The 19,111-nt window shown below is 33.3% G+C and overlaps 1 protein-coding gene across 3 annotated transcripts in view; it reads right to left on the bottom strand.

Annotated features, from left to right (window-relative positions):
• The window catches only part of LRFN5 (leucine rich repeat and fibronectin type III domain containing 5), a 262,043-nt gene that overhangs the window by 127,428 nt on the left and 115,504 nt on the right, over positions 1 to 19,111 (bottom strand). For all 3 annotated transcript variants that reach the window (XM_007164154.2, XM_028167308.2, XM_057541923.1), the window contains one exon: positions 14,820 to 14,994. The gene's annotated coding sequence lies outside the window, so the exon portion shown is untranslated. The remainder of the gene's footprint in view (positions 1 to 14,819; positions 14,995 to 19,111) is intronic.

Below are 19,111 nucleotides of genomic sequence, written 5' to 3'. Positions count from 1 at the left end.
ATATAACCTAGATCTGGTTTTATGAAGAAATCAATAAAATTGATAAACTTCAACCAGGGTAACCAAGAAAAAAAAGAGAAGATACAAATTACTGATATCAGAAAAAAGGCTATCACTACTGATGTCTGATTTACAAACATTAAAAAGGATAATAAGAGAATATGATGAACAACTCTACATCCACAAATTTGATAATTTACATGCAATGAACCAATTCCTTGAAAGATACTAACTACCAAAACTCACACCAGTAGAAGTAGATAATCAGAATAAGTCTCTATTTCTTCATGACACTGAATGAACAATTAACAATTTTCTGAAAAAGAAAGCACCTGGCCCAGTCTGTCTCAATGGTGAATTCTACAAAACACTTAAGGGGAAATGGTACTGATTCTATGAAAACTCTTCCAGAAAATAGAAGCAGAGGTAACATTCCTTAACTCATTCCATGTGGCCACCATGACCCTATTACCAAAATCAGATAAAGACACTGCAAGAATGGAAAACTACAGACCAAAATTTCTCCTTAATGTAAATGTAAGAATCCTTTTAAAAATTAGCAAATTGAATCCAATGTTAAAGATTATGCATAATTAACAAATTACCATTATTCTTGTCATGCAAGGCTAATTCAAAAATTAAAAATCAGTGTTCCATCACGCGAACAAGCTAATAAAAAAAAAAAGCGTACATCAAATTGATGCAGAAAAAGCATTTGGCAAAATCCTATACCTTTTCATGAGAAAAATTCTCAGCTAACTAAGAATAAAGGAGAACTTCCTCAACTTGGTAATGAACTTCTACAAAATGCCTACAGCTAATATCTTACTTAATGGTGTGAAACTGGATGTTTTCCCTCCAAGACTGGGAACAAGGCAAGGATGTTTCCTTTCACCATTCCTGTACAGCAGGATACTGGAAGTCCTAGCTAGTGCAACAAGACATAACCAGGAAATAAAAGTTAGGAAGATTGAGAAGTAAAAATAAAACTGCTTTGTTCACAGAAACTTAATTGTTTACATGAAAAATCCCAGAGAACTGACAAAAAAACTCCTGGAATTAATAAGTGAGTATAAATCTAATAAAATATATACAGGATATTTAGGTAGAAATCAGTGCATGTGTGTAACAAGGTACTTTATCTGCAGTAGTCTTAAAATCAAAAAAAGAAGAAATAAATAAATTTTAATGTATTAATACAACAGATCACTTCTACAACAATGAAGATCTATATACAACAACTGAAATATATCTCAAAAAGCATAATGTAAAGCAAAAGACACAAGATACAAATGGCAAGTGCAGTATTAATCCATTTCTATATAGTTCAAAATCTGACAAAACTATCTATATATGTTATGGAAGCATACATAGGAAGTAAAACTAAAAAAAAAAAAAACAAAGAAGTTATTATATAGCTTAGATCATGATACAGTTGTCAGCTTAGTAAAGAAGAATAACATTTTGGATCGAAGCAGAGAAGGACAATGGCAATGTTCTATTTCTTGAACTGAGTGATAGTCTCACTGTTATGCACACCGTAGTTATTCATTAAAATGTACATATGTTTTATGAACCTTTCTGTATTAAATGTTGCAATAAAATAAGAACACATTTTTCAGTAAAATATTAAACCATGATGAAAATAACCATAACAACAACCACCAGTCAATGGGAGTAAACAGCAGTCTAGAGGCCAATGATAATCCAAGAAATAAACTGGAAGATGGGAAAAAAAGAGATTTATCCATAAAAGAGTAAAACAGCCCCAAATGAACTTTAAGTATTTAAGTTATACCTGAGAAGAAGTTAAGCCAGTTTCTTCCATTAATTGTCTGTGAAGCTCAGATATATTAAAAATCTTCTCTTGGTCCCTAATCCTTCCATTTTAAATGAAGAAAGCCATGCTCTTTTAAAATTCTATTTCGTGAATATCTGCTTACTTTCTATCTTAAAATGTATTTCCTACTGATTTCTAGATTCTGACTAAGAATCAGATTGATCACACTATTTCCAGCTAATATAAAGATTTTATATTTAAATATGCCCAAATCAAGCTTTCTGGGAGAGTGCAGAGAAAAGGTCATGATTCTGGGGCTGGGGAAAATGCTAATAAAACAATATTAACAAATCTTGAGGGATTCAAACATGATTCTATTCTCCCCCAAAAAAGGAACCCATGAAATTTCTTAATGGCATTTTAATGTTGAGTCCAATGTAAATTAGGAAAAAAATTAGAAGCTGACTTAAGGTTTGATGAGCTCCATTATCATGATCCATTAAAATCTAAAACTGACTATCACAATAGAAACTCTATAACGTTCATTATCAAGAAAATGATGAAAAGGAAAATTGTGCTTTCCTAGTTTGTAAAAGTGCATGTACCCTAAATTGGTACTTACTTAGTGCAAACATCATACACTATGACAAAACATGAAAAACAGTACTCTTAAAGGAGAGAAAATATAAGAACGGCTATGATCACCATTTGCATTCACCGTTACAAGAGATCCTAACCTGTTCAATTAGATAATGGATATATAAGGGAAATTTTAATAATGCTATTTTATAGATATTATCAATAAAATTATATAATTTCAAGAACTACAAACTACTAAAGCCAGTGGGAATTCAGCAAAGTTGCTTAGAAAATATAATGATTAAAAGCAACATTACTATACAGACACAGTCAGCTGAAAATGTAACGTTTTAAAAGTCAATTCGCAAAAGCACAAAATCTTGTAAAGAAATAAAAGAGAAATGCAAGACATATAAGGAGAAATGTATAAAACCTTATTATAGGACCTGTAAAAGATGATTGATAGATATATTTATATTAAAAAATTGAAAAAATATTTCTTCCCAAACTAAAATAAAAATTATTAGAGTAAATGTGACTCCAGTAAAATTTACATGATTTTTCATCAAACTTCTCTCTGTCCAAAATTGAAACAGAAGGATGAAGAATAAAGAGCCAACATTGGCCAAGGCAAGTGTGAAGGAGGAATGAAAGGAGTGGATTCATTCATCCTACAATCTATCAAGACATAAGTAGACTAATTAGATTACAGCATGGTATTTGTGCAAGGATGATGAATAGGACAATAAAATAAAATAGAAAATCAAGAAATACATCTATGCATATATGAAAGCTCTGTGAATGGCAGAGTTAGAGTTTCAATTCAATAGGGAAAGGATAAATTATTCAATAAAAAACAATATCAGGACAGTTGGTTACCAGCATGGAAAAAATAAAATAGAACTCCAAATATAATATAATTTCCACACTATCTAAAAAATGTAAAGATACTTTTAAAATATTAAAAGAATACATAGAAAAATATCTTTATTTCTTCAATAGCAGAGAACAATAGCTTAAACAATGCAAAAAAACCCACAAAGCACTCATACATATATCAAACCAAAAGAAACAATTGATAATTTTACCACATTAAAATGAAAACAGTTTATCTGGGTAAGGAGTTTCTGAGATAATCCCTTTTCTAGAGCTTGGGTCCTTTGTGCATCTCTCTCTTCGTAAAAATGATTTACTTCCTTTGGTCACTGCACTGTCCCTTAAAATTAAAGACTGAAACTATTAAATATTTTAAAAAGCTGATGAAACTTGATGACATTAAAGTATGTTGAATTAAGGCACGCATACTGTATGTGAAATGTTAAATGTGTCAGTAACATTTATATTTAAAAACTACCTCTGGGTTACTAGTGTAGGTAAGCCCCAGAATTCTCATAAGCCTACACTAAATAAGATCCAGGAATATTCTCAGCTGATACCATAAAAGAGGGTGCTTAATGACCATCTCTCCAGTACAGTCTGAGGCAACATAATCTCATCCAGTTCACCACTATTTTACTGGTAGATCCTCTGATGGAAGTGCTATTTCCCCTGAGGATGGGAAAGGGTCAAGTTTCCTTGGGCATCTGAAAGCTGCAGGAACAATTTCACAACTCTCACTCTCCTTTGACTTTAGTGTATGCAAACCACTCCTGAATGGTAATAAATATTAGCTATATGTCTCCCTCTTAAGCCCTTCTGAGTGTCAAGGTTCAGATGCAGGCATTGAAGCATGCCTGTTTATGACTCATACCTTGTGAGGCTGTGTCTGACTTAGGAAGGAAAAATCTTATTCCCGCCTCAACCCCTGAACCTAGAATATTAGTCCTTAATGAATACAGTGTAACATTATGAAAGTGAAAACACTAGCCATAGATTATGGGCAATATGTGTGTGACCCAAAAAATCCATGAACGACTATAATGCAAAATATATTTTTAAAACTACTACAGTCTAGTAAGAAAACACACCCTAATATAAGGATTAGCAAAGGGTTTCACCAAAAAGAAAATCTGAAAGGCCAATAAACTCTTGCACAAATTTTCAATCTTACTAATATATCAAATAATTTCAAGTTAATATAAGAATGAGAAAGCAACCCATATCAAATATGGCAATTCCAAAGTAATAGACACAGTACTATTTCATAATATCTAAGGAATTTATTTAAAACCTGAAACATGGAAGAAAGTTCAACAATGAAACTACTGAAATGTTTATACTGTTTTTTTTTTTATTAAGACATTACTTTTTTTTTTTTTCAAACATCTTTATTGAAGTATAATTGCCTTACAATAGTGTTAGCATCTGCTTTATAACAAAGTGAATCTGTTATACATATACAATAAGACATTACTTTTTAAGAACAGTTTAAGGTTCACAGCAAAACTGAGGAAAAGATAGAGATTTTTCATATACTTACTATTCCCTGCCTCCACACATGTATAGACTCTCCTATTACTAATATCCTCAACTAGAGTGGGACATTTGCTACAATTGATTAACATAAAATTGACACAGCATAATCACTCCAAATCCATAGTCTACATTACCGTTCACTCTTGGTGTTTTACATTCTCTGGGTTTGGACAAATGTATAATGACATGTATCCATCATTATGGCATCAGACAGAGTATTTTCACCGCCCTAAAAATCCTCTGTGCTCTGTCTATGCACCTCCTACCCCCAAACACATAGCAACCACTGATCTTTTTTACTGTTTTCATAGTTTTGTTTCCAGAATATCATATAGTTGGAATTATGCAGTATGTAGCCTTTTCAGATTGGCTTCTTTCTTTAGTAATAGGCATCCGTCAATTATGACTAAAACTACTATACAAATCCATGTGCAGTTTTTTTGTGTGGACATAAGTTTTTAACTCTTTTGGGTAAATAGAAAAGGAGCATGACTGCTGGATCATATGGTAAGAGTATGTTTAGTTTTGTAAGGAACAGGCAAACTGTCTTCCAAAGTGGCTGTACCATCTTGCATTCCCACTAGCAGTGAATGAGAGTTCCTGACGCTCCACATCCTTGCCAGCTTTGGTGTTGTCACTGTTCCAGATTTTGGGCTTTCTAATAGGTGTGAAGTAGCAACTCACTGTTGTTTTAATTTGCATTTTCCTTATGACGTATGATGTAGAACATTTGTTCACCATCTGTATATCTCCTTTGGTGAGGTACCTGTTAAGGTCTTTGGCTCATTTCCTAAACATGTTGTGTTTCCATTGTTGAGTTTTAAGAGTTCATTGTGTATTTTGGACAACAGTCCTTTATCAGATGTATCTTTTGAAAATATTTTCTCCCAGTCTGTAGCTGGTGCTCTCATTCTCTTGACTTTGTCTTTCAAAGAGCAGAAGTTTTTTGGTTTTTTTTTTGTTTTTTTAAAGAAGCCCAGCTTATCAATTATTTCATTTGTGGATCGTTTCTTAGGTGTTGTATATAAAAAGGCATCGCCATACCTAATGTTATCTAGGTTTTCTCCTATATTATCTTCTAGGATTTATAGTATTGTATATTACATTTAGGTCTCTGATCCATTTTGAGTTAACTTTTGTGAAGGTTGTACGGTCTGTGTCTAGATTCATTTTTTTGCTTGTGTATGTCCAGTTGTTCCATCACCATTTGTTGAAAAGGCTGTCTGCTCCATTGTATTGCCTTTGCTCCTTTGTCAAAGATCAGTTGACTATACTTATGGGGGTCTATTTCTGGGCTCTCTATTCTGTTTGCCTGTCCACTGACCTATTTGCCTATTCTTTCACTAATACTACACTTTCTTGATCACTGAAGCTTTACAGTAAAACTTGAAATTGGGTATCATCAGTCCTCCAACTTTGCTCTTCTTCAATATTGTGTTGGTTATTCTAGGTCTTTTGCCTCTCCACATAAATGTTAGAATCAGTTTATGAATATCCACAAAATAACTTGTTGGGATTTTGATTGGGATTGCATTGAATCTATAGATCAAGTTGGCAAGTAATGGCATCCTGACAATATTGAGTCCTCCCCTCCATGAACATGGAATATGTACTTTTTTAGTTGTATGTTTATACTGTTTTTATGTTTTACTTGCATGAGATCCTTTTATATGCTCTGGAATTTACAATTTTTGAATCACTTAAATTATTAAATTACATAGTTGTTTTTGTGATACAAGATAATTTGTATAAATTTAATCAAACATTATGAGGTTTATTCTTATTTTCAATTTTTTAGTAAACTTCTGTTTATTCAGAATGATTATGAAATGCTGGTTAATTTACATTTAGTGAAGTGAAAATTCCTATACATCCTAAGCAAAGATTACTAATTTGCAAGGAATTGCAGCATATCAAAACACACCTAATACGAAAAAGAGAAATAAGATATAAATCTTTATAACTAACAATTCCTCATAAAGACTTCTGGTGCCTTGGAATTGCCATTCTTATTATTTTTAATGTATTTGATCTGTGTATTTTTAAAGTAAATCCCTGATATTTGCTACTTCTCATAAGAGTATCTTGCATAAAAGTGCATTGCAAACTGTATAAATAAGTGGTCTTTTGGTTTATTTGGAGTAGGTTAAATTAGAGTTTCTCATATAGTAGTATATCTTATAGACTAGAGTTACTGTTTTCTTAATATCTAGACTTATTTCTGAAGGTGACTCAAGAAATATCCTGTGAAACAAAAGCATAAAAAAACCTATTTGAGAAAAACACCTGCCTGAGTCAAGAGCACAGACTTGATAATTTCTGAGGTTTGTAATATATGAGAACAAAATACTACCTGTCACATGGGTATCATGTGGCAAAAATAATGATAAGGATACTAACAAGACTGGGTAAGGATAAGTTAGACTTAATGACTGCTAGATTCTTACTTGACATTTTCTTAAATATCTTCCTTATCTATCATTACTTTTCATAATGGAACAGTATAGATCTCTTTTCATAAATACCCTTGCACAACTGCATGAGGAGTCATATATATGGATTTTGTCCCCAAGTATTAGAAATCAGGAATACCACCGTGAAACTACCAATAAAATGTAGCAGAGCATTGCTGACAAGGTTTAAAGAATCTCTCTATACCTTTAATAAAAGTTACTTGTATGTTATGATGAATAGAGGACAAATCCAAGAAGTGATTCAGATGTTGGATGTCTGTCAGGCTCACTATTATGTCACTCATTCCTGGATACCAGTTTCCAGACTGAGGATATTTACATATAACTGCATCAATAAAATCCATGAATGACATAGGTCCACTCATTATCACTGTAATTGTTATATATAGAGTCATTCTTTAATTAAACCTGATCTAAAATTTTGAGATTCTACCATTTCATTTCAAGACGCATATAAGAAATATTGAAAAGTGCTTCAAAATATAACCCTGATAAAATGAAAACATTTTATTAAATTACATATGAGATGTTTTGTCAGAATTTCCTTTTCAGTCTTCTCCTTTGAGTAGAGAATTCTTATTATAGAAAAGTGTATCTTTCTGTCTCTTTAAAAATAATGAATGCGGGCTTCCCTGGTGGCGCAGTGGTTGGGAGTCTGCCTGCTAATGCAGGAAACACGGGTTCGAGCCCTGGTCTGGGAGGATCCCACATGCCGCGGAGCAACTAGGCCCGTGAGCCACAACTACTGAGCCTGCGCGTCTGGAGCCTGTGCTCCGCAACAAGAGAGGCCACAATAGTGAGAGGCCCGCGCACCGCGATGAAGAGTGGCCCCCACTTGCCACAACTGGAGAAAGCCATAGCACAAAAACGAAGACCCAACATAGCAATCAATCAGTCAATAAAGAAATCTTAAAAAAAAAAAAAATAAAAAAAAAAAAAAAAAAAATAATGAATGCATGTTTTCAAATGTGGATTATTTCCGTGTTAGAATCATTATTGTAGTAGGTATTGAAATAATCTAAAAGGCACTCATTTGCCTGTAACAGAACTCTATCTTCAAGACATAAAAAAGTAAGCAGGTATTAAAAGGTAATTTGTTTTCTAGATATTAAACAGTATGTTAAGACTTCAGGATTTAGCATAGTAATCCATATTTGCATGCAAGTGATCAAAAAGAAAGCCAGATTCTTATTATGGATTTAGAATTGCCCAATACTGAGAAGAATAGACACCTTAAAACAAAAGTTGCTTTTACCCCAGCAACAGAGCTTTCGCCTCAGTTGCCAAATCTTATGTGTCTGATCTTTTACCATATAAATACACAGAAAATGTGTTTTATGTCAAGTAAGTTATACCTTTAACATTCCTAATAGTCCATTAATTAATTAGACAAATGAGATCAAGCTACCATCCTGCAAGGTCACAGTCATCATTCGTCCAACTTTATATATGTAACCAGGGGTGATGGAAGAGGTTATCCTAAACATCACCTCCTGCTTGTCTGCATCCCCAGTGGTGTGCTTTATTTATCCCCTCTAGGTGATAAAATATCTTTAGCACCACTGATGCTCTTAAACATTCTGGTATCAAATACTTTTGTGCCAAAACCATATCATCTAAGTTAAGTGTATTATCTAAGTTAGCAGTTTTCAAAATCAAGTCTCTAGGTTTTCTTACATTATTAATGTTTTCAGCTGGTAATGATATGTCTCTGAAGTCCCTGATTTTTACCCATCTTTCCATGTAGTTCTAAGTATACATTTCACTATTTCCTCCCTTCATATTATGTCATCAGCAATATTAAGTTAGTGTTTATGACCAATATAGCATACACATTTTCTCACAGTCTGTGAGTTTCTTCCAATGGTAAATCATGAATTTTTTGCTAAAAGAAGTCTTTGTACTGCCAATTTTTTCCTTTTCTGTAAAGTCTCCCACACACTGTTGAATATTGATGGAGAGATGCCTCGGTTTACCCAGAGAATTCCAAGTCTGACATATGTTAAAATACTCCTAGTGCAGAGCACAGTGATATAAGGGAGGTGAACTGCATAGTCAGTGGGACAGGGTGCCCATCACAGTAAACTGGGTAAGGTTGGGGCCATACAAATTGGATTTTTTCCAATGGGTTTCATAGGCAATGCTTTGCAATTAAGATTGTTGCCGTGCATCTAATGTCAGTTGCCAGGAGTACTCTCCACATGACATCAATTTCTTCTGGTCCTAAATGTAAAGTAATCGTTATCTCCTAAAGCAAAGCATTTATTCAGACCTCTTCCCAGGACTCCTCACAGTAAGAGCTGTAGTGTTAGCAACTCACAGGGCCAACACTAACAGTAGGCAGAGAGTGCAGAGGCTTTTCTAAATCAAATATTGCCAGCTAAGACATTTTAAATTTTGGTGACAGTACTTAAGGGCTTTGGGGAGAGCTTGCATTATCTCTCTAGCTCCTGGAATTTTTACCTAAATGAGAAAACACATCAGCACATTAACAATAGTCCAAGGTTGAAACCTATCTCTGAAGCCCAGACAAAATCTACTTCTGGTAAGAATTACATTGGCATAATTTCAGATGCAAGTAAGCTCTTTTTACACTGAACATGACTATGTGTAGCTTTTCATCACTATTTATCTTTTGCTAGTTCTTTCTGCACTGTAATACTCGTACCTCTCCTACTGATTTATAATTACTTTTAGACAAAAATTTCAGTCGGATTCATTTGTACCTGCTTCATAACAGCAAGGACAGGGTCTTGATCCATCACTTATTAAAAAACAAGACCCTGAAGAATGATGCTGAGACTAAGAAGGGGAGAGGGTGGCAGGATAAGGGCGCTGAAAATTCAGACACCTGCTGTGAATGGTGAGCGTGCAGTAAACTGGGGTCAATCTCTGACAAAAAAAAAATGCAAAAACAAATGAAGAGATCTAATAGTTGATACTTAAAAAATTTGTTCCAGTTGATGTCCTTGGAATCTTTCTTTTCTAAAATAAAAGCAAAAGAATGCTCATGTTTTACATGATAGAGAGAAGCTTCCTGTATTTTACCAACCAATGCCTTGGATTTAACACTCATATTTAAACATTTGAACATTCATATTTAACATTTACCATTATTAGTATAGAAGTAAAATAAGTTTATGCCACTACTTGCAATGCTATTAGTTCTAGAAATAAAGAGGTCTGGCTCTTGTCAGGTGAATCAGAGTTTCAGGAACTTTATAATAAATGTCATGACAGTTGTAAGGAAAACTGTCTCAATAAGTCACTAAAGAAAGGCAAACAACAAAATAACAATAACAAAAAACCCAAGTTGGCAGAAAGGCAAAATTTAAGTACTAATTTTCCAGTAACAGTTCCTGTCTGTTATAATTTTCTCTCCCTGATACTCCAGTGATTTTTTTTTTTTTTCAGACCTCAGGGATTTTTCTCTCTTAAAACACACACACACACACACACACACACACACGGGGCGGTGGGGAATTGGGGGGGGGGGAACTCTATGCCTGTGTTCACAGTGCCTAAAGAAAAAAAAGGGGGTCACAATGTTGAGCAAAACGGACATGGATTGTGACCTTATAGTGCTTTCCATCTGGAAGGGAAGTTGGTATTAGTCAGACAACTGTACAAAGAGACATAACATGTTAATGAATTACAGTTATATGGTGCTATGAGACCATATAGTTGGGTTGGCCAAAAAGTTCATTTGGGTTTTTCCATAAGATGTTACAGAAAAACCTAAATGAACTTTTTGGCCAACCCAATAATAAAAGGATGATCTCATCAGGTGGAGCAAGAAAAGCTTCCTTCAAGAAGCAACTACTGTGTTGATATACTAGGCAAAAAGGAGATGGGAGTGGTGATCTGCTTAGGGAGAAGCAACCATGTGCAAAGACCTCACTGGAGGTCACATGGCAGGAAAGAGGAACTGAAAGGCCTCTGCATCTAGAATGCAGGGAGAGATGAGTTGGAGGGATGAGTTGGAGGCATTTAAAAAAGTGCTAACCCATGGGAGTGTGGTAAGCCAGGAAAAGAAACTTGGTGAATGTTCTAAGGTGAATGGTCTCTAGAGAGGTGTGTCATCTCAATTTTGTATTTTTTAAAGCTCTCTATGGAGAGCAGACAGAATAGATGCATCAGTGGGCGTGAGCAGATAATTCAGGAGGCCTCTGGAGTAGTCCAGGGGAGAAATTATGGTAGTTGGGACCAGGGTACTGATGGTCCCAAATGAAGATAAGTGGACGAATTCAAGAAAAAATTTTGGTAGGGAAACATGACCAGATTAGGTGACCAAATTGTGGAATGAAGGAGAGGGGTGAAAAGAGGATTCTTATTTTTTCTGGTAAATGATGATGTCATTTACTGAGCTCAAATCCATCAAAAGGGTGTATTTGTAGAGATGGCCAAGAGCTTAGTTTGTAACATGTTAGATTAAGGCACTTAGGTGATTAGGTATATCAATTTGGAATTAACTGGCACTAAGTACATAAGTGAGAGTCATTAGCAAGCTTGCTTTCTTTGAGAAATTTTTTATTCTCCCTTCTTTTAAAATGAGCACTGCATGATATAACATGTTTACTCTCTGCTCTACCTGTCAGGATTATTGAACCTAATTCATGTAACCACTTTAGCATATTACTTTGTCCTATCAAGAACACTAATTCTCTATCTATGTTTTTGTGGCTCAAGAATCTGGAATGATTTCAAGTATATATATATATATATATATATATATATATATATATACCTAAAGGTATTAAGCATAAAAAAAACTGGTTGAGAGCATATTCAAATTTTTAAAGCTACCTCATAGAAATAACATAATAATCAAATAAATTAATGTTTATTAAAAAGTACTAGAAAGTGTCAAATGATTATAAGTTGGTCATTATTATGATGAGGGGCTAAGCCACTGTCAATAAATATTACCAGAGTTGATAATTTACAAGTCTTAAGTGTAGGGGAATTTTTTTCAGAAAAATAAAAAGTGTTTTAAATATTATATATTTAATGTCATTAAGGATATCTTAATATTTAGAAGGCACACTAGCCTTGTAGAGTTATTATCATTGCTGTTATGTCCATAGTAAACAATCTTTAGATAAATACATACATCCCTATATATTTACACAGGCATGCACATTTCCTATTCAGATATTACTGTTTTTTCTTTAAATTTATCTGTGCTTTAGCTAAACAAGAACAGCAGAAACAGACAGATGTACTACTTACTGGCCAAGACTAATTGAAGATGCCACAATGAGAAAAATAACCATCATAGCAGGCACCACCATCTCAACTGTCCTGTACTAATAACAAACAGGCATTCCATTCCCACATTATTTTACTACTTCTCCATTCATTGCTTCCACTAAGAAAGTTCCCAGTATCCCATTTAGTTTTTTAAAGGGATTTTAATGGATGTGCTACGAATTTTCAATGAGCTATCTGAAATTTGAGGAACCTAATTAGGAATGTATTTACTTTCTCTCTTTTAAATGTGATTAATTCCATGCAAGACTTTCAGCCTAATGTTACTCCAAACAAAAAAATTAAAAGGGAAAAGGAGGCTCTACTTTTACAGACTAATGGACTGATAATTTAAAAAATTGAATTAAGCATTAACTCAGAAGAGTCCTTTCCAATATATAAATTATTTCTGTTTAGCCTTCTATTGCCAGGTTAATTAAGTAAATCCTCTGGCCTTGATTATAGCCATTAGTAAATGAAAATGTAGTTGAATTCACTAAGTCTTGTGATTTACACTAGGGAATCTATGTCAGTAAATATATCTCCTTGGCTAACAGCTTTCATAAAGTCAGATGTTTATTTAGAAAAAGAAAATAAATAATGTTTCCCTTATCTGTGGAAAACAAAAAATCGTTAATTATCTAATTAATTGTTTGGGCAGATAAACTCTCTGGGATTTCTTGTGACCTTGCCTTTAAGAAATAAACCCAATACATTCCACATCTTCATAATGTGCGAAATCACCTCAGGCTCAGAGATGATCCTCAATTTCTTTAAGAAAAGTAAAAGGTGGAAAATTTAGAATGTCTTCCTCAAGTTGTTTTATTTAATAAAAAGCTCAAGGAAAAAAGCCATGAAAGCAATTCTTAAGAGAAATGAATAAAGCATGTACAAAAGGAACACAAAGTAATAAAATATACATAGAAAAAACCTACACTAAAATAATGATTTGTAACCTATCTTCTGCATACTCAGACTCATCATTTTATGCTACAGTTATAGTTATAATGAATTAACCTCAATATAACCTAATACATCCTTTTGTTTATGTCTTAAAAGTAGTTCTTCTATATTACTTTGAGTACACTAGCAATGATATACCGGCTGCCTGTTTTAAATCTTATACAGCGTAGCACCCTGATTCATAAATAAATTCTTAACAACAGTCTCTATGTTCCCTTAAGGACACAGACCTGTCTGTTGTTGGCATTTTAAGCTGTAATATATTGCAAAATAAAACTAAGCTTATTAAGTATCTCCTACCCATTCCCTTCAAGGAAATTTCAATTGCTAAGCACTTGAATTACTGAGAGACAATCTAGGCTATATCAAACTTCTGTTCCCTATACAAATGCACGCATAATCATTTTCTGTGTGGTCACTTTGTGATACAAATATACCCTTAACAGCAGCAAGGGATGCTTATACCAAGTGTTTGGGAGAAGAAGGAAAAAAATAAACATGTCAAATTTAAACCAAATAAACTAGAAAAATGGCAAAATGATAGAATCTTATACATGGACCAGGAAAGTCTAAACTTTTCCAAATAAATTGTCTTTATTTTTTAAATCCTGAGAATATAATCATGTAATTGATGTGTTTACCTGATTTATCCAGTAATTAGAAAGCCAAAAGATAAACATGTAGCTGGGAATTTGGTTTTGGGTAGTACACAATACATTATGTTATATAATTTGTAATATGTCCCTCTTTTTCATTTTATTATCATACATGTGATTTCCCTTTTCCTTAGTTTTTCCGTATGCATATTTATAGGCTGCCATCACTCTCCTTCAATGACACAGAGAACATATCATTCAGTAAATCAACCAATCAGGAAAAGTGCTATTTCTAGCACCAGTCCCTTACCCTCCGTGTAGCGCTAGAGATCACAGGCCTGGAAAGAGTACTTGATTTTTAAGAATCAAAAAACCAGGGATTTTATTCCATCTTCATAACTCATTAGCCAAGCAACTTTGATAAAATACTTGGTCATTCTGAATCTGTTTATTCTTGTGCAGACATTATTATTTTAATCTCTCCCTTGTGTATGCCTCAAGGCTGCAAATATGAGTCATGATAACACAGGTAAAATAATCTAAAAAAAAATCTGCAGATTCCATAAATATATAGGTTAGCGACATACAATGTGGTAGACTTTGTATTTCCAGAAAGACAGGACTCAAAAAATAAACGAAATAATCAGTGATGAATAATGCTGGTTTTTAATTTGTATATTAATTTGCAAGATTTCTATTTAGCCTCCCCTAAGCATTTTCAAACCCACTGGCCAATGATCAAACTGAATGCAAGCAACTTACTTCTGGAGTCTGAAGAGTTCCTCACTGCTGAGAAGGAGTCAGCACTCGGCCTGGCTGCTGCAGAAGACGGACAGGGTGAAAGCATCTCCAAAGTTGATTCTGAGGATGGTGACAGAAGTAAGGTGCTCAGCGACTACATATCTTCCCAACACCTGGCAGAATGGTTACAGGGACTCTTCAAAGGAGACAAGCACAAAAAAAGTATATCAAAATATGCTTATGAAGTATCTTTGAAAAATATAGTTGCTGTTAACTGTGTGATCGATTTCAAACTCTATCAGGAATATCACTAAACAGAATTTAAATAGATTTGCATAATAAGGCTTTCCAGTGGAATGTACAATATGCTCTGATTCCAGTAGATATGTCAGCAGTCTGCTTTTCATTTTTGGAAATTTTCTTATCTCATAATTGAAAACAGTTTAAACAATCAAAAGATGCATCATAGTTCAATTTTCTTTGTATTTCAATTAATTCAACTTGTAGGCTAACGTTAAACAAATTGCGTAAGTCAACAAATACTAATCATCACCTACTGAGTACCAGATACCTGACGATGGGGATACAGCAGTGAATGAATTGCATTAGTTTTGCCCTCATGGAGCTAATAGTTTTGTCATGTTGCCTGTTTTTTCTTAAATAGGGAAAATCCATTTATGTCAACCCATATGTCTAGGGAAAAAATACAGACGTGCCATGTATATGTTAACTTCAAGTCGGCAGATTGCTGATTTCTACCTTTCTGAGGGTTCCATGTCAATTTAAATAATAATCGACCTAGCTCTATCAGACACAATATTTAACTTCCTTTCCCCTGAGATGTATATAATAGTACCAACTGATATTCAATCACTGTCATTTCTAATGTAGACACAGGCTGTTTCAAAAAATGTTCTTGAAATGAACAAAAGCAGTTTGATTTTACTTTGGCTATGACTTATTTTATCTGCAGAGGTAAACATGAGGAGTGATACAATTCCAAAGGGTAAGAATAAAAAACAGACAGAAGATGACACAAGGATGACTTGGGTTTCGTTTATTGTTACTGCTATCTCCATTTGTAAAGATGTATGAATGGTCTTACAAAGCCAGAATTTAAGAGGGTGATTACATTGTCCTGACATACCCAATAATTAGGACTTTATTCAAAAAGAAAGTTAAACTATTGCTAAGTTAATACAGAATTTATTCCGAAATGCTGAAAATCAATACACAGATAAATGGTAAATTTGAATAAAAGTACATTACACTTTATTTATTTTAAGTTATTTTTATGAATCTGTCAACCAATCCTATCTTTATAATTTATATTTATCATGAAAGATGTTATTATAAAATTATAGAATAAATCAGACACAACCCCCACACACAGATAGAAATCAATCATATGCCAAACATCTGAGATAGCTATTGTCTGCCTTTTCATTTATTTCCTTCCATGAATATTTTAAGCTAAATTTTACATTTATATATACATGGTAAAAATATAAGAAATCCAAAAGTAAAAGTAAATCACCCTTTAAAGCAAGATATATCCCCCTCAGAAAGAACCAATTTCACATTTCAGAACATACTCTCAGAAATATTTCATGCATATATAAGTGTGTGTGCATATGTGTAGATTTTTATACATACATAAGAATCTTGTATGCTGTTTTGTCCTATTCCTTTCATTTAATATATCATGGAGATTATTCAATTTCTACCTTCTATCATCAACACCATCCATTCTATCAGTCAATACCTATCATATGAATACAACATAATCTGCTCGTAATATGTCCCAACTGAAAATTATCATTTCCAGGATTTTGTTATTATAAAAATGGTATAACCAACATCCATGTATCTATGCACATGCGTGATTGAATAATATATTAAATTCCTGGTATAAGTATAATAAGTTCTTAGAACTAAAATGTTTCAGCCAAAAAAACCTCAGTGTTTTTGAAACTCTGATTATTTTCCCTTCTCTGTAGTAACGAGGTAGTATTTACTACTACAGCAAGAATAAACGTGAATTTATAATTATGCTTTATATTAGTGCATTAGGATAGCAAATTATAAGTACTTCCAATTATTATGCTAACCAAAAGGAAAAAAAAGGATCGATGATCAAGGGTATTTCTGTCTTCATTTTAACATGAAAAGCATAGAAACTAATACAATCCCATCTAATTAAAATTCCCCAGAGAAAGTTCTTTATATGTATGGTTACATAATTTATTAATGATAACATTTTTCTTTTGTTATACTATCTTTTATTAAGAAATTACAATGTGCTAGCTACAAAAAAAAATGTGTTATCCAAATCAATTCTCCCAGGAATCAAATGAGATAAATATATATTCATATACAATGCTATACAAAGTAAAGCAGGATAGAGCTAGTACCTGGCAAAGCTGGAGGTTTCCCCAGGGCCATCTCACTCCAAATCAATGCTTTTATATCTCATAATGTAAGTGAGGATTTCAGAAAACCATTATAGATTCTATAGTAAACACACCCAAAAAAGGTGCTATTTCTTTCTTTTTTTTTTTTTGGTCCATGTATTTTGTTTGGCAAGCACAATGCCTAAAACAAGAGATTTTAGATTGGGATTCTAATAAAGCAATTTTCCCGTGTGATCTCATAAAGATTTCCTTTTCTTCATGACAGCATGTTGAAATAAAACATTTTATAAGAAATTCTGGTTAATTCCTTAGTTCCAACTTGTTGCTATGTTGGCCTTCTTCCACAGTCTTAGAAAATTTGTCAACTGTTACTGTTTACGTACATGTATTCCCGAGAAATATGGTTCTCCCTCTAACAATTATCTTAGATGCCAATAAACTCTGAAAGAACTCAGGAAACATCAGTTCTTGTTTGGCAAAACTCTGGAAGTTATTAAGGAATATCTTTTGGCAAAACTCTGGAAGTTATTAAGGAATATCTTTTAAACAACTGAGAATCATGACCCTTTCCAGTTCCTAATAGTACTTTCTTCTCTATAATGACTGTCCATCAGTTGTCTAAACGTGTATTTTAACTTGAATTTCACTATCAGCAAAGGCAGAACTTTAAAGTCTTATGAACCTGGGTTGGAATCATAACTATGACAGTATTCCTCAGTTTCCTCTTTAAAATGAAAAAAAGCAATAGTATAAAAAGTTGTAATTGTTTCAAAGCAGAGTATATCTGAAAGTACCAGTTGTGGTGCTTTATTCACTGTAGGGCATTCAATAATTTTGTTTCCCTCAGGAACTTCTTCCTAAGGCTGCCCTAAGTTTTAACCCATTGAACACTAAGGAAACCCTTGAAGTATTTGAAGATAACAGTAACATAATCTTAAGTATTCCTTTCAATATAAAGATCCAGAGTTTGAACAATTACGAATCCACCCAATGGCATCATTACCGATCTTTCTCCACCTTATCTCTAATAGTGCAAAATAACACGAGGGAGGTGTTTTACATTAGTCCTTAATTATATTTACCTTGTGTTGAAAATGATTAAAAATTAAACATTTAGTTATCCAGGTGCTTGATCTACATGAAGCAAAAAGTCAGATGTTTGGATATATGTGAACAAATGGATCATATGGTTTCACTGCAATTCATTTAATCACATATTTAATAATCGAATATTGCTTGGCATAGTATGGCCATGATCTTTAGTGCACTACTCCAAAAATGAGGGTACAACATAAGAAATGCTATTTTATTAAGACGAATAGCTTGAAGAAATGGACCAGAAATGTAAAATAAAACTGGAAATCACTTCACATAAATGAGTTTTTTAAATGCATAAGTATTCAGAAGGATTCAGATAAATATTATTACTAAAGCAAGCTTGCCTCATCACCAGTACTGCTAAACCTAATTTAAAAATTAAATTAGAGACACTGATTGAATATGGAAATGCATTTGTGTTATTGGATAAAAGTGTCGTATCATGTACTTAGCTATAGGAAAATGTTTACAAATTATTATACACATCCAGGATCATATGATAAATAAATTAATGCACCACTAGAGCATTTATTCCTTAATGTAAATGTCACATTGTAAATGAGAACAACTAATCATTCCTTTCCTCTAATTGCAAGAGTTCAGCAGTTAAATAAAACATAAATCCTGGTGACCTAAAAATTTTATTACTGCATTTGCAATTTCCTGTTAACAACTCAAGAAAATAACTTCAAGTGGTGCTGTATTTCAATAAAATACAACCCAAGGTGAAGGGCATTTTTGGAAGGGGCAGAGGGTGGGTAGAGGTGGTTGTTGGCTTTGGATTTATTTTTTTTTAAGGAA

Source organism: Balaenoptera acutorostrata, chromosome 3 (assembly GCF_949987535.1).
Source record: "Balaenoptera acutorostrata chromosome 3, mBalAcu1.1, whole genome shotgun sequence".
NCBI lineage: Eukaryota > Metazoa > Chordata > Mammalia > Artiodactyla > Balaenopteridae > Balaenoptera > Balaenoptera acutorostrata.
This window is presented reverse-complemented; position numbering and strand designations above follow the sequence as displayed.